The sequence below is a fragment of the Gymnoscopelus microlampas genome (assembly GCF_963454915.1).
Source record: "Gymnoscopelus microlampas genome assembly, chromosome: 22".
Classification (NCBI taxonomy): Eukaryota; Metazoa; Chordata; class Actinopteri; order Myctophiformes; family Myctophidae; genus Gymnoscopelus; species Gymnoscopelus microlampas.
Genome location: NC_139959.1, coordinates 20,588,646 through 20,605,946, shown reverse-complemented (window position 1 = coordinate 20,605,946; position 17,301 = coordinate 20,588,646). Strand labels below are relative to the sequence as shown.

The 17,301-nt window shown below is 44.7% G+C and overlaps 1 protein-coding gene across 1 annotated transcript in view; it reads right to left on the bottom strand.

Annotated features, from left to right (window-relative positions):
- Nucleotides 1–17,301, bottom strand: part of LOC311038464 (uncharacterized protein) — a 125,795-nt gene that overhangs the window by 27,703 nt on the left and 80,791 nt on the right. The gene's annotated exons all lie outside the window — the stretch shown is intronic.

The window sequence follows — 17,301 nt, the reverse complement described above, 5'->3', positions numbered from 1 at the left end:
AGTGTCATCGCGACCATACAGAATGCCAGGACCCTCTCCACGCGTGCGTGTTATGACGGAAAATGGCACAGATTTGAGTTATGGTGCGAGAAAACTCGCACCATACCCTTCTTGGCCCCAGTACCTGTCATTTTGTCCTTTGTACAGGACCTAATAGACAGAGGCAGGGCTTTCTCCACGGTGAAGGTCATCTCGGCCTGCCACTTAGACCTACGTGACGACACGGTGAGTCAGAACCATTGGTGAGACGGTTCATGAAGGGGGCGAGGCGCCTTCTGCCAGTAGCTAACGTCCTGGGACTTGAGGCGCCTTCCACCAGTAGCTACCGTCCTGGGACTTCAGCCTGGTGTTGGACGTCCTGTCTAGGGCGCCCTTCGAGCCTCTGGGCCAGATTGGTCTGCGACACCTAACGCTCAAAACTTTGCTACTGATCAGCCTTGGTCTCGGCCAAGAGGATCGGTGATCTCCACGCACTATCAGTGCATGAGGAGTGCATGCAATTCAGTGATGGGGCGACGAGGGTGGTGCTTAAACCCAGGCCTGGGTATATTCCCAAGAACCCTCTGACGCCATGCACTCCTGTGACTTTGGCGGCGTTCCATCCGCCCCCATTTTCGTCACTGGAGGACGAGAGACTACATCATCTCTGCCCAGTGAGGGCACTGACGATGTATGTGGACAGATCCAGGGCTTCTAGGAAGTCGGATCAGTTGTTTGTGTCATGGGCACCGCGGTTGCGGGGTAGGCCCATTTCTAAGCAAACACTTTCCCACTGGGTAGTTCAGGCCATTCAGTTGGCCTAATCCAGAAGTGGCACGTTGCCCCCAGAAGGACTGTGGGCGCATTCCACCAGGGGGATGGCTGGTTCTTGGGCCTTGTTTAGAGGAGTCTCTATCCAGGCTATATGTGATGCTGCCAGTTGAGCCTTGCCCAGCACATTTGTGAGGTTCTATAGTTTGGATGTCACTGCACCCTCAGTGGCGGATACAGTCCTAAACGTGGCCTCCAAAGCATCTGCCTCTAAATCTCAAGGTCCCCGGTTCAAGGCTCACCTCATGCAGGCTAAATTTCAATTGCATCGCACAAAACATGACTGCATCGATTAGTGCATGTGCAATTTCTATAGATAACATGAAATGCTTATTTGAGAGTATTTGTTTTCAATGTATGTATGACATACTTTCTTGTGAAAATAGCCCATCTACAATCTCACAACTTTTCAGATAGCAACACTAGTTTCAGTTCCAAGGAGACATACAATTTCTCTATTGGTAAATGGTTTGTGAACCCGATCTTAGTGTTAGTGAAACAGGGGCTTGGTTCATGACAGAAGGCAAGCGTTTATGATCTTCAACAGACACCATCAGGCTGGACGTAGCTATAGCTCGATTGGCAGTGTAGCAGCCTGCGAGTCCGAAGGTCAAGGGCTTGATTCCTGTCTATGGGTTGAGGTGTCCATGAGTGAGGTTCTTAACCCTGGATTGCTCCCCTGAATGCTAGCCACAATCCCTCAGCACTCTGCTAAGATGTTCAGAAAGCTCATTTGTTAATTGCATGGGCTGCTTTGTCTCAAATTCAATCTATTGTTTCTATGTCTTATTGTGCTGTTGTTGCACATTGCTTTTTGCCGTCATTCCTTGGCCCCCGTTTATCGCTGCTTGCAGCTATATTTTCATTTTTGTTTTCAAACTGTTTATATTATGTTTTACGTGGTAGTGTATTTGTCTGTCAGCAGACATTGTATTGAACTGTACTTTCCTATGATTTTTTTGAAAACTGTTGATCGATATTTTTCTTATCACCCTTATGAGATTCAGATTAATTTCACAGAGATCATAAGAAAACTCCAGAGACACAGTGTAGCCATTCTGTAAAGTAATTGGATTACATTTTTATTCAAGAGAGCTGGACAGAGGTTAATAACTGACACACAGATAATTCGTCGGTGTCCAGCCGGGACCAGCTAACTCCATTTTCAGTTTTTTTTTTTTTTTTTCATAAATCAATGCTATTGAACCCCCTTTACATCTGTGTAAAGTTTTTTTTTATAATAACCTATGAAAAGTATTAAAAAGCGCCTCTGACGAAAACTCCCAACTCCATTGGATCCTCAAACTGTCCGTCAAAAACAAACAACTCCCCCCTCCTCTCATGCTCTCCACTGCTGCATACTATATATACAGGGTTTTTGCCAATTGTCAAATATAAATACTACAGATTTAAAAAAACGTAATTCAGACTTTCTTTTTGACCAATTGTCAGATATAAATTTGGACAGTTTTCACTGTGTAATTTCAGCGTTAAATCAATATGCAGGATGTGACTGAATATCACTCATGTCAGACTGCATTCATGCTTTACCCTCCACCTTTAGCAGAGACTTTAAGTGAACAGTCATTTGCTCTCGGCTCTGGTCACCGTTTTGCGGGGTGTTTTCACCAACCCAGTGACTGGAAGGTTTAGGCAACACACAACACACAACAATGTAATAATAAAATGTTGATGGATAGGTAAATGCAACTGTGGTTGCTATTGTTAGTGCAGTAGGCTACAGATTTGATAGGCTACAGATTCTATTATTCATGAATGTATTTTTTTATTGATATGCCATTTATTTATTGTTGGTGTGCCATGATTGCTTTTGTTAAATATATTTAGTATTGAGTATTGAGGCAGAATTGTTTGTTGTACTCAACTGTAGAAGAACAACAGTGGTAACAGTTAGATCCATGGATGTTTCCAATGCATGTTCAAATAAAAGTTGTTTAAGTACAGCATTCAGCTTGATCTATAGTATATGAGGATGGCGCACACCATAAATAGCTGATCTCCAAGCTCACAATGCGTTGTGATGTGTTGTGAGCTTTGAGATTCATTGTCAGCTGTTCTTATCAATGATGGACAAAACCTCCTAACTCCACTCAATGATGGACAAAACCTCCTAACTCCACTTGAGCTGGATTTGGGTAAAGTGGTGATAATATAATGACACATGCAAGTATCTGATAATATATAAAGTCACAATACCAAGTTTGATGTGGCAGTATTGCTTTGTTTTAAAAATATAAGGTTTTCGTCATTTTCTGAAAAATGTATATTTTGTTTTTCATTTCCTGAACAATTACCATTTTGGAGTTAGCTGGTTCCGGCCGGACAGCAGAGATATGCTAGGCTAATGGCTCTCCAACCCCAAACAGTCAATTGCAGGGAGTTATAAACTGACCCTTATCTGGTCGGTAACATAAACAATGACATCATAGGTTTAGGCATAGATGAGTTCCGGTGCATATGTGGACTCCTTTGATTGGCCAGAGAGACAGCATACTTCGTCATCAGTGGCCATCGTGGTTCGTTTCCGTGGCAACCAATTTCCTCCAAGTTTACTCAACTCAAGTTCATGTTGTGTGTCCAAAGTTTGTTTCTGTAAAGTTCTTAAAACAATCCGAGATTAACCTCCTATTGTTATGGTTAACATGGATGGACCATCAGAGCACAACAAAGTTAGAGGCAGAATGGAAAGGAGAGAATGTTATCTGAGGAAGGAGCCAGCTCAGTGGCCTTGCACAGAGAGTATCAGAGAGTCTGAGACTGCATTGACATATTATATGAATTTGACATTTAGGCAGGCCAGAGATGACACCAAAATATGCTGACAGGTTTAGATATATATCAATATTGTCCACAAAATACATAGTTATCAGACCTATCAACTGTAAATAAAGTATTCCATCAATCAATCAGCCAGGAACTCAACAATGATAGGCCTAATCAAGGGCCTGTTAATTCAGGTTCCCCATGGCTTCAGCAGAAACTTCTGTTTCATTAAATGATTACAGGAAAGGTAAGCACCAAAACATTCTGGGCACTATGGAAATCTGAGCACCAAAACAAGGTGGGCACCAGTCTCGAAGGTCTGCTAGTCGAATCAGCGCCGTCCGAGTTGTGAACCGATAGGGACAGAATATATCTTTTCATGGATCACTATCCGTGTGTGTGAGTGTGTGTGTGTGTGTGTGTGTGTGTGTGTGTGTGTGTGTGTGTGTGTGTGTGTGTGTGTGTGTGTGTGTGTGTGTGTGTGTGTGTGTGTGTCAGGGAGAAACTAAAACAAATGTTAAAAGCCAGAACACAATAAAAGTATCTTAACAGTCATGCTTTCAATAAACCAAATTGAAAGCATGAGCGTGTGTGTGTGTGTGTGGTCGCAGCCATATATGTTTGTGCACTTTAGTTGGGAAGCCTGGCTCGTGCCTTGTATTCGTGGCTCCCTCTAGTGTTGGTTCTACAGAATTGCTGGGTGGGTGGTAAAAACGAGCGCGCCTTCTCCAATTTCCCTGGATCTCCAATTTCCCTGTAACATATATACCCATAGATCTGATAGATGCATTGATGGAAAGCACCTCTTCCAGTAATAGCCAGTGGAGCTAACCCCTAAGAGTCCCTGACCCCCTGTTGAAGAGCCCTATTATACATATACACTAATAGTTCTCAAAGTGGGGTTCGGGGACCCCCCAGGGGTCCTTAATATAATACGTAACTTCAAAATCTGTTTAAGCACTACCCTGTATATACATTGGCTTGACAAATAGCCAATCTACAAGCTCACAACTTGTCTCAATGCGAGGTGTTGTGAGCTTGTAGATCGACTATTTTCAAAATAATTTTAATATTTTTTAAACATAAACATAGTATTGGGGTCCCTGGGATAAAATATTTTCAGATGGGGGTCCGTGGCCAAAGACATTAATTTGGGGGTCCTTGACATGGAAAAGTTTGAGAACCACTGCATTGATTATAGTGACTAGAGGTTTGGGCCGCTTTGTGGCCCTTACATCTAGGCCCTATCAGCTACATCGCAGCTATGTTGCATCAGTGATCCAACTGATATGGCCATATATGGAGATGCGCAGTAGGGTGGGGTCCTAGCGGCCAAAAACAGATTCCGCGGCCAGAAAGAAGGAAAGCTGCTGTGGCTAAAATGTTAAAATGTAGTTTTATATTAACTGTACAATATGTAAGTACATTTAAGGCGGGTAAAGAAGCCTAAGTATTAGCCAGAGCACTGATCAACAGTCTGTGGCAAGTTTGGAGGCAAGTGGAGTGATCGTGTGGTGACCAACCCCGGACGTACTTTTGGAGGTCATTTCAATTATAGTAGTTAGGATTAGGATAGGATAGGATAGGATAGGATAGCACATGATTTTCTCATTCTCAGCCACTTTCTCAGTAAGAAGAATCTCTTGCAGTTTCTTCCTCCTTGGACAATGACACACCGGAACTCAGCTGTATAGATACGAAACTGCATTTTGTAGTACTTGTACGTCATTTTACCAGCGAGCGGTAAAAAGGGGCCTACTGGGCGTGGCTTCTTTCGCTCTACATTAGAAGAGTTGGGAACGGTGGGCGTTGTCACATTCTAATTCAGCCCGAATACCTGGTCTCAGCACCGGCCTCAGTGGCGCGTCTCAATAATCACTAGACTCTCAATCGTCATCTCCGAGGTTTGACTCCCGTTGGGGACACAACTTTTTCCAACAACTGCCGACTACTTAATTTTCGCCGATGAAGTATAGTTTTGGACCGTGACGGAGGGGCGCAGTCTTAACTTCGCAACATTCGTCACGGCAACTTGTGGTGCCTTACGTGGCTCAAGTTCGCTTGTGCCTACTCAGCCCTGTCCGAGTTATGTACAGATAGGCACAGAATCGTAAATCATGTTGTGGGGAGAGCGGGCGGGGCTTCTTTCGCTCTACATTAGAAGACTTGGGAACGGTGGGAGTTGTCACATTCTAATTCATATTCTAATTCAGCCCGAATACCTGGTCTCAGCACCGGCCTCAGTGGCATGCCTCGATAATCACTAGGCTCTCAATCCTCATCTCCGAGGTTTGACTCCCGTTGGGCACACAACTTTTTCCAACTGCCGACTACTTCTTTTTCGCCGATAAAGTATAGTTTGGACTATACTTTTGGACGTTTGGACTAGACTGATTTTTTTCTCTAAAAAAAGCCATTTTAGAATGAAAATCTTGTAAATATTGTGTGTCTTGTTACGATTGGGTCCAATATTTAGTTCAGTGACCATGGAGCTAAAGAATGGTTCAGAAACGAAGGTTACGAAGGTAACCACAGTTATGTGACCCGGTTGGATCACTCCAATGTGGGTATCACTCCGCAGCGGAGGGATACATTCGAGGTAAGGATTAACTGATTCACTACCGTGCGCACCTGTGTGTGCGTGGGGGTGTGGCCTGCCCTATATAGGCACACCACACCCACGTGCGCCTGCTTGAGGAACATTTCGAGGTGCCTCAAGCACCACGACAGGATTGGAGTGATCCAACCGGGTCACATAACCGTGGTTACCTTCGTATCCTTTGTTATGTTTCCCCTCATTGGATCACTCCAATGTGGGTATAGAACTACCCGATTCACCTGGTGGTTGAGGTAGGAACAGTCAGGCCAACAAAGAAGCCTGAAAGCATCAAATCAAATCAAATCAAATAGTACTTTATTGTCAGTTCACACTGAAATTCGTTAACACACAGCAGCCACGTATGCAACACAAATACAAGTTACAATGGGATGTCACAGGTACAAGTACACAGTTACAGCAAAACAAGGCACGCTGGGTCACAGTGCAGCCGTTATAGCGCATCGGAAGTTTCCCTCCTTGCTCCAACAAAGAAGGCTTTCAGCCTTCTTTGTTGGAGAAGAAAAAAGAGAAGAAGGAAGAGGGGTGGACAAGACCGAGCTGATGTTCCTCCCGGGGAAGGGCTGTCCGCACCGAGACATGGCCATCACCATTGATAATGCTGTGGTGACGTCAACTCGGACTGCGAAGAATCTGGGTGTGACCCTGGACGATCAACTGTCGTTCTCGGCAAACATCGCATCAGTGACACGGTCCTGCAGATTCCTCCTCTACAACATCAGGAGGATTCGCCCCTTCCTCACGGAGAAGGCAGCCCAGGTGCTCATCCAGGCTCTTGTCATCTCCCGCCTGGACTACAGCAACTCACTCCTGGCTGGTGCTCCGGCATCTGCCATCAGACCTCTGGAGCTTGTTCAGAAAGCTGCAGCTCGTCTGGTGTTCAACCGCCCCAAGTTCTCCCACACAACTATCCTTCTCCGTTCTCTACACTGGCTCCCTGTAGCAGCTCGGATCCAGTTTAAAACCCTGGTGCTAGCCTATAGGGCAGTGAAAGGAACAGCTCCTTCTTACCTCCGGGCTATGGTCGATGCCTACGCCCCTGCCCGACCACTTCGGTCTGCCACCTCGGGGCGACTGATTGCCTCGTCACTCAAGGGTCCTTCTGGTCGATCGACACGGTCACGACTTTTTTCTGTTCTGGCCCCACAGTGGTGGAATGAACTTCCCACTGATGTCAGGACAGCAGAGTCACTGCCCATCTTTTGCCGCAGGCTGAAAACCCACCTCTTCAGGAAACACTACCCTTCCTCTTTGTCTGGCTTACTTGTTGTTAACTAGTTGTACAAACTCTTGTTTTATTGTTGTACTGTTTTATTGGATCTTGTTTAGTCGATACACTTTTTTTTTTCCAGGTAGCTGATATATAGCACTTTTACCTTAGCGCTAGGTATACTCTTGGTTGCTTGTTTTTGCAGGAAATGCACTTAAGACTTCTGGTGATTAGTAGTTTAGTTCCCTACCTATGTTGAATGCACTTATTGTAAGTCGCTTTGGATAAAAGCGTCTGCTAAATGACTGGGTGGAGAGGTTGGATGGGCAAAAAACACTACATCCAGGCACTGTCTCCAAAAGGAGGCAGTGCATGGGAGGAGGGGAAAAAAAGGAGCCCGGGGAGGGGGGGGGGGGGGGGGGGGGTGCGGGTGCAGGGAAGCGAAGGCGTGTGTGTGCGGGTTTATGTAAATTCATGAAGAAGTTCATGTGTTTTTGTGTGTAAAGGGTAGGCCTAGAGTTCGTCCTCGAGTTTCAGCCGCTCATGTTATCTCTTCCGCTGGTGTCTTTGCGATAAACACAGCAAGTTGTGAAGCTGTGGGAGACGTCCTTGAATCGGCCCCAACCCGGAGTCATAACAACAGGTGTCCATGAGGAAGGGGGGGATACACGAGGGGGACTTCTCTCGACATTGTAACCACCAGAGGAATGATTGGGGGGGGGGATCCGAAATGTAGCCATTAATCCATATTTGATCCGTTTAGGGCGAGGGAATACAATGATTATCCCTCCATTCTGATTCTCAACAAAGTCACTTCGCCTTGCAGGGCAGTGAGTCTCTCCCCGATGGCAGTGAGTCTCTCCCCGATGACATTCAGAATGCGATCCTTATCTGAGGTGTTGTCCGCAACACGCTTCAAGTCCACTAGGATGTTGTCCAGTTTGTGATCTCTCTCGATGATGGTAATCATGCCACGTTTCAGTTCAGTAATCGCAACAGTCTGAGTTCCCACTACCTTGCCCAACTCCAATATCATGACAGGCAGCCTTGGGGCCCCTTCTGGTGCCGCTGTCTTTCCAATTTTTCAATACACCAGTGCAATGCTTGAGCCAATTAGCAGAAGACTCGTTATCATTAGGCTAAATAGGTAGACATCCTCAATATCCTCCACGGATAGGACAGCCAGGCAGACGACCCTCCACTTATCTTAGTACGAATCCATCACATATATCCAGCAGCAAGTGTCCCGTCCGGGCAGGTGGGTTCCTCCGGACCCGTGCTTCTTGTTGAAAAGATTTTGTCAATTGCGTTGATAGACCAGCTTACGATATCCATATTTACTCCAGATCATTTTTCTTTCGAGGAGACAGTGTAGAGAGACGCACCAGGCGAGGTGGAGAGGGAGAGGGAGAGAGATAAGGCTAGAGAAAGAAGTAAAATGCGACCGCCTTCGTTGAGAGCAAGCATAGAACCTACCCCGAACTGCCTCGTCTCTGAGGTCAGGAGGAGCTGCCCAGAACTGCCGACACCACTGCATTAGGTGTCGCCACGTTGATATTATAAAATCTGGCAAATGTGGCAGATGAGGCCCAACTGGCTGCGGCACACACCTCAGAGAGTGGAACTCCCCGCAGGAGGGCTCTAGATGTGGCCATTCCCCTGGTGGAATGAGCCACCACACCAACTGGCCCAGGCCTACCAGCCAGACCATATGCCAACTGGATTGTGTCCACAATCCAATGGGACAGTCCTCTGCTTAGACAGACTTGACCCCAGGACCCGCTCTGCATAGCACACAAAGAGCTGGTCTGTCCTGCGCAGCGACTGCGTGCGACTCACATATGCTTGCAAAGCCCTTACAGGGCAAAGCACACTGGGGGCAGAACCATGCCCCTCCTCATCTCCAGATGGGGAGAAAGCAGATAGAGACCAGGGACTGTTGACGTACCCCTCAGACAGGACCTTCGGCAAGAAGGAAGGATTTGGTCGACGAACCACACTCGTCAGGCCCCATCCGGAAGCACTCAGGGCTTACTGAAAGAGCATGCAACTCACCAACCCTCTTGGTGGAAGTGATTTCTAGCAGAAAGGCCACCTTCAAGGAAAGGTGCTTCAACGAAGGTGCCTCAAGGGGTTCGAATGGAGGCCTAGTAAGGGCTGACAAAACAATGTCCAGATCCCAGCGTACAGTGATATGCTGCATTAGTAGAAGGAGCACTGGCTCCCTGCAAAGTAGCTATCACCCCCTCTTGGAGGCTTAGCTCTGACCACTGGCGCCGCTCAGGGGCCAGGCCAAAAGGTTGAGCCGCCGTGGTTCGGGGTGCCACAGGGTCCCTCCGGCCTGCGAGTAGTTGGCCTCAGGGGAAACTGCCATGGAGTCCCTGCAAGGAGAGACGAAAGGAGACTGAACCATGGGCGCCTCTGCCAAAACGGGGCAATCAGTATCAACCTGTGACCTGCCTGCTTGGTCCTGTCCAGCACTGCAGGGATCAGGGGAATTGGAGGAAATCCATACAGCGGTTCCTCTGGCCAGTCGTGGGCCAGAGCATCCAGTCCCAGGGGTCCCGGAGGCCCCGTCACTGAGAACCAGAAGGGGCACTGAGAGTTCCCTGGGTCCACCTGAGGGTGCAGACGCCAGTCCCCCTCTTGCGGCCCTGCCCTCGAGAGCATGTCCGCTCCGCTGCCGTGTTGTGAGCCCCAGGAATGAACACTGCATGTAGAGAAGCTAGATGCGCATGAGCCCACAAGAGCAACCTCTCTGGAGATCTCACCCCGCCCTGGTGGTTGATGTAGGCCACCACTGAGGCATTGTCTGTCTTCACCAACACATGTCTGTCCCTTAGGGACGGGAGGAAACTCTGAAGAGCCAGGTGCACTGCCCTGAGCTCTAAGACATTGATATGTCTGTCCAGCCAAGGGGCCTTCCACTGGCCACTCGCTGACCTGCCATTGTGCACTGCTCCCCAACCTGCCAAGGAGGCGTCCGTGCACAATAGCTCCCTGCGACACACCCTGTGCAGCTCCACTCCTTGACAAAAAAAGGAGCGTGAGTGCCACCTCGACAGCGCCCTCAGGCACTGTGTTGTCACCACAAGGCCACAGTTGGAGAGGCCTGAGATTGAGCAGGCCTAGATGAACCAGCAGTGAGGCCGCTGTTAGCAAGCCTAACAGACGCTGGCACTCCCAAACTGACACCTTCTGACCCCGCTGAAAGCGGCTCAGGAATGATAGGATCGTCTCCACCCTTACCTGCGGTAGAGACGCCCTCAAAAAAGTGTGGCGGACCGTCCAGTGAGGTCAGAGGTCAGAAAAGTGTCGTTTTCAGACAATAGTGGACACTGGACAGGAGACGGCTGTTGGCGCCAGCACTTCTGACGTACGCACGCGTTCGGGGAGACCTCCCCTACAACGCCACACTCTCAGCTAAGCCGGGGAGGTGTTAGCTGAGAGTGTGGCGTGGTACAAGAAGGTCAGTTGGCTCTCATGCATTGAAGGAGGCATGAGCTCGGCCCTGGGCTCCCAAGGCTGGTGGGGGGCGTGTAGCGCCCAGGATCACTTTGGCAGAGCACCGGGTGAAAAAGGGTTACAAATCGTGGGATAAAAAATGTATAAGTAGAAAAGTCCCTTTGGCCGCATTGGACGGCCTGCCCCTTTTTTGTGTGGGCAAATATTGGACATTGCCAGCCCTATTTTGCCCTCAGTCTTATGACTTATGCCTTATCTTATCAGGCATTGTTCTTATTTTGAAAAACATTTTAAAATAGTGAAAATAGCCGATCTACAGCGACGCATTGCAGGCTTGCAGTCTTATGCAAAGGCTAAAATGTAATTAGATAGTTCAGGGGTGCTCATTTATGGTACAGTTCTGTCTCTCTCTCTCACACACACACACACACACACACACACACACACACACACACACACACGCACGCACGCACGCACACACACACACACACACACACACACACACACACACACACACACACACACACACACACACACACACACACTAGCACATATACTAGCACATATACCACAAATCTACTACAAATCTACTAATATTTCTATCCTTACCTTTTTTTTATACTGTGTATCCATGTTGTAAGTCTTTAAATAATATACGTTTTTAATTTATTTTTCTGATTACATTCTTATTTGTATTGTATTTTAGTTTTAAATAGATGAGATCAACTTTATAAACCCCACACGTTTTTTTGTTTAATCTCACCTGCACTATCTACTATTATTATTAGTAGCATACTTTGTTGTTGCTTTTATGGGATAAAAAATGTATAAGTAGAAAAGTCCCTTTGGCCGCATAGAGACACACGGGCGGAAACGGAAGGCCTACAAATTCACGCCCACTTTTGAGATAGCGCCGCTACTCGAGGTCCGTTAGAACGACGAACTGCAGCTCTCAATGCATTCCCTATGAGAGGATATGAGAATTAGCCTACTTTTAAAATTATCCTGCATTAACTGGAGACGATATTGATTTAAATAAAAATATGTTTCCAAATGTATGGAGTGTCTTTGTCAACATATCTTCTTGTTTTCTTAATAGTTGATGTGTTTCACATTTAATTTGCCACTTTAACAAGTTACCCATAATGTTAACACAGCAGAGGGTAGACGGCAGACCGAGAGAAGTTGTCGCATTTCAGTGACATCACTGTCTTTACGAGCGCCGAGCGCCGACCAGTGGTGTACCCAGTACCACACTGTAGAGGCAGGACAGGCGGTCGCCTGCCCAACTAAGATCTCGCCTCCCCTAAAAAAAAAAAAAAAAAACGAAAATGTGTCATTGCGTGCTTAATGTCCTCAAAGTCACGCACCCAACAAGCTTTGAACTGAGCGGATTGGACCTTCTGTTCCAGAGATAATGACCAAAACATATTGAAAACGTCCACTTTCGCCAGTTTTCTGGGTATTGAAAACCTCAAGGGATGCGTCCGTGACGTATATACCATGCGACCACTTAAAGTCTAGATCTCCGATGCTAGCGGTTTTGACATACTGATGGAGTATATTATAGTATATTGTGGGTAGTATATCGAGATGACAGATATGGGACATTAAAAAGGACAAATCAAACAAATGGGACACTTTATTAGAACACCAAAAAAGTCGCTACAGCCTCAGTAGTTAACCAATGAAATGACGGTATTTTACAATGCCTCTCATAAAGATTGCATTGAGTGCTGCAGTTCATCTTTCTAACGGACCCCGAGTAGCAGCGCTGTCTCAAAAGTGGGCGTGAATTTGTAGGCCTTCCGTTTCCGCCCGTGTGTCTCTATTGGACGGCCTGCCCCTTTTTTGTGTGGGCAAATATTGGACATTGCCAGCCCTATTTTGCCCTCAGTCTTATGTCTTATGCCTTATCTTATCAAGCATTGTTCTTATTTTGAAAAACATTTTAAAATAGTGAAAATAGCCGATCTACAGCGACGCATTGCAGGCTTGCAGTCTTATGCAAAGGCTAAAATGTAATTAGATAGTTCAGGGGTGCTCATTTATGGAACAGTTCTCTCTCTCTCACACACACACACACACACACACACACACACACACACACACACACACACACACACACACACACACACACACACTAGCACATATACTAGCACATATACCACAAATCTACTACAAATCTACTAATATTTCTATCCTTACCTTTTTTTTGTACTGTGTATCCATGTTGTATGTCTTTAAATGATATACGTTTTTAATTTATTTTTCTGATTACATTCTTATTTGTATTGTATTTTAGTTTTAAATAGGTGAGATCAACTTTATAAACCCCACACGGTTTTTGTTTAATCTCACCTGCACTATCTACTATTATTATTTGTAGCATACTTTGTTGTTGCTTTTATCATTGTTTATTTGCTTCTGCAAATAAACAATATTATATCATAGTAATTGTCAAGAGTGATATGGCCTAGAGGCAGAATTATTACAACAATGGACAAACAATACAAAAACAATACATGTAACACACACAAATGAATATCCAGTTAAAGTGCAAAACAGGATCAGAAACCCCATTAAAAGTGCACATTTAATGGGGATCAATAGCCAATTTAAATCTGGAACAACCTGACACTTGGAAGTGTTCTAGTGTGAGTAATTTAAAAGACATACATCATAAATGTATTTTTAAAATAGATTTGTGTCTTTTAAAAAACATTACAAATTTACGATCTTATTTTGAAGGCAACCGGAAACCTTATTGTTGCTAGAGCTGTTTCAGCTCCGTTCCGTGAGCAGAAATTGGACTTCAGGTTTTCGAGCTAGCAGAAATAAGGTTTCCGGTTGCCTTCAAAATAAGATATTACATTTTTTATGTTTTTTAAAAGACACAAATCTATTTATGATGTACAGTATGTCTTTTTAAATGGCTTATACTAGATCACTTCTAAGTGCCAGGTTGTTCCAGTTTGAAATTGGCTATTGACCCCCATTAAATGTGCACTTAGCACTGTTTTGCACTTTAACTGGATATTGATTTGTGTGTGTTACATATATGTATTGTTTTTGTATTGTTTGTCCATTGTTGTAATAATGCTGACTCTAGGCCAGGTCACTCTTGGAAAATGATGATGATATAATATTGTTTATTGCAGAAGCAAATAAACAATGATAAAAGAGACCACAAAATATGCTACAAATAATAATAGTAGATAGTGCAGGTGAGATTAAAAAAAAGCATTTGGGGTTTATAAAGTTGATCTCACCTATTTAAAAACTAAAATACAATACAAATACAAATGTAATCAGAAAAATACAGCGATAATACAGGGCCAGACATGGAAACTAGAGAGAGAGAGAGAGAGAGAGAGAGAGAGAGAGAGAGAGAGAGAGAGAGAGAGAGAGAGAGAGAGAGAGAGAGAGAGAGAGAGAGAGAGAGAGAGAGATGGAAACTGGAGAGAGAGAGAGAGAGAGAGAGAGAGAGAGAGACACATGGAAACGGAATAGATTGATGAGAGAGAGAGAGAGAGAGAGAGAGAGAGAGAGAGAGAGAGAGAGAGAGAGAGAGAGAGAGAGAGAGAGAGCGCCATGGAAACGGAATAGATTGAAGAGAGACATGGAAACGGAATAGATTGATGAGAGAGAGAGATGAAAACAGAATGGATTGATTGGACATCTCAACCTATTGCCATTAACAGGAATCGAACTCTCATAGGCTGCAACACTACCTATAGTGCTATAGTTTTGTCCAGGCTGATGTTGTCTGTTGAAGATCATAAACTCTTGCCTTCTGTCATGAACCAAGCCAACACAAGATCACTCGTTCACAAACCATTAAATGAAGTCTGCAAGTGAGGCTTGAACTGACGACCTTGAGATTGTGAGGCACTCATTTAAGGGAGACGCCATTGGACCAACAGACAAGGAACTGTGAAAAAGGAGATCACACAGATGATACAGTTTCACGCAAATAGCTGAAAAATCCTGGGTTTAAGTGTTTTTCAAACTGCTCAAAATTGCGGACAATCTAAGGGCGGAGCTTACTGGTCAAAGCGATAGATGTGTTCCTCATGAGTCAAGGCACAAGTGTAAGCAAGTTTCACGATTTTCGGCCAAACGAGGCATGACTTTTGCCTGTTTAAAGTTTGCATTTTAAAAAAATTGCTATAGCGCCCCCCTTTGGCCAATTGGAGTGCGATTGGTTTCAGTGATATTTGGAATGACTCTCTACATTACTGCAACGTTTCAAAGAAATGTGAGTCTTGCATGTATGTGTTAGGGGCAGATGAATAATTTTCATAAAACTGCAATAGTTAAAATCTATGGAATCCTGGGATTTTGGAGCAATCTGCACGAAACGTTTAACACTTGAACTTTGGACATCTGCCGACAACTTCTAGGCGGCGGAATTTCCATAAGTGAAAAAATGCAGAAGTTAGGAGCCAATGACTGTTTTTCATATAATTCAAAATGGTGGGAGATCTAAAGGTCAGAGGTCAAAAGGCAGAGGGTGAAAGTTGTTCAGCATGAGGAGACGCATATGTGTATCCAAGTTTCATGGCTGTAGGTCAAACAGGGCATGAGTTGTACCTGTTCAAAGTTGGCATTTTCAATTGAGTGCTATAGCGCCACCTTTGGACGAAAGATTGTGAGAATTATTTTTTGATTGTTTTTCATGACCATCTACCATATGGCCGAGTTTCGTAAAAAGCGACAGCACGGTTCAGCCAGAACTGCGAAAAGTGGCAGAAGAAGAAGAAGAAGAAGAAGAAGAAGAAGAAGAAGAAGAAGAAGAAGAAGAAGAAGAAGAAGAAGTGACAGAATACTGCCAATAACAAAACAGGTCCAGAGCTGAGCTCTGGCCCTGTAAAAATCATTACAAATGTATATTATTTAACAACATATATACAACATGGAAACACAGCAAAAAAAAAGATAGAGGACAGAAATATTAGTAAATTTGTAGTTTGTGTGTGTGTGTGTGTGTGTGTGTGTGTGTGTGTGTGTGTGTCCGTAAACTTGATAGAAAATGGATACAGACCAGTACAGAATGTTGGTGAACATTTGAGAGATAATTTGTAAAAAAAGGAAAGTGGCAGGCCGCCCAGTGAGGCCTGAGGTAAGAAAAGTGCCATTTTCAGACAATACTGGACACTGGACAGGAGATGGCTGTTGGCGCCAGCACTTTTGACATACGCACACGTGCCCCCGCAAATAGCTGTCTCGTGTCCAGCGCCCAATTTGTGAAGTCTATGCACTGAAAATGGACCTTTTCTGACCCCTGACCTCACTGGACGGCCCGCCACTTTTCCAAATACACCTCTCCCGCTTAGCGGAGAGTGTGGCGTTGTAGAGGGGGTCTCCCTGAACGCGTACGTATGTCACACGTGCCCCCGCAAATAGCTGTCTCGTGTCCAGCGTCCAATTTGTGAAGTCTATGCACTCCAGTGAACAGCATTATCCATTTAGATACATTTTTAAAGACGCACTGAAGTGACATTTTCGGTCATTTTATTTTGAAGGTTCAGCCTGAAACGTCGGCTCAACGACTCTAATCCAATCAGAAGGTCCCATCCCTTTAGGCTATGGGACGTTGGATCTCAATCACTTCAGCCGTGGGCAACACGGCTAGTGTTTGTTTACAAGTGAGAGAGAGACGGCCAGTGAAGCGCGTTTGCTACTACCTGGCTTATTTCTAACCTATAATGTTTTCAGATACATATTTTAGTGTGCAGATGAAGTTTAAAATGAGTAATACACTCATCTTCAATGAGATTCAAAACGGAGTATCTCTGTAATTAAAATCAGCTGTGTTTGAAGAACGTGCAGCTATGGGAATCAAACAGGTGCATGTAATCAAGATTCATTTATATTCACGAAGGTCGAGTTATGTCATCACGCAGCACGTTTTCGTTTACAGGAAGTAATTAAGATTGGCTTTTTAGGGACTTTAGATGTAAAAATACACAAAAATGTTTTTTTTTCATTTTTTTTGGCATCTATTGTTAGGTATGCCTATATGATGACCACGGATATGCTCTAAAAGTGTGAAAAACATATTTTTCATTTCACTACACCTTTAATGTTATTAAAACAGTTACACAGTTAAACTTTTTTTATTACAAATATACATAATATGTGTTTTCTAGCTACGTTTAAATGCTTAATTTATAGTTTTAATGTGCAAATCAACCGTTTTTCAATGGTTTTCAATGGTTTCTTTTTACTCTAGAGGGTACTCTTATTCTGAAGAGATCGTCAACCGGAAGTCTTATTTCTGCTCCGTTATTTCTGCGCACGGAACACTGGTAGCTGTTTCCAGTGTGTGTCAGTTTTATCGTTCCCCTGCATAAATGCCTAATGATCGAGTAGCCCTAAAGTCTTGCCAGTTGCTACTAGATAAAATAAA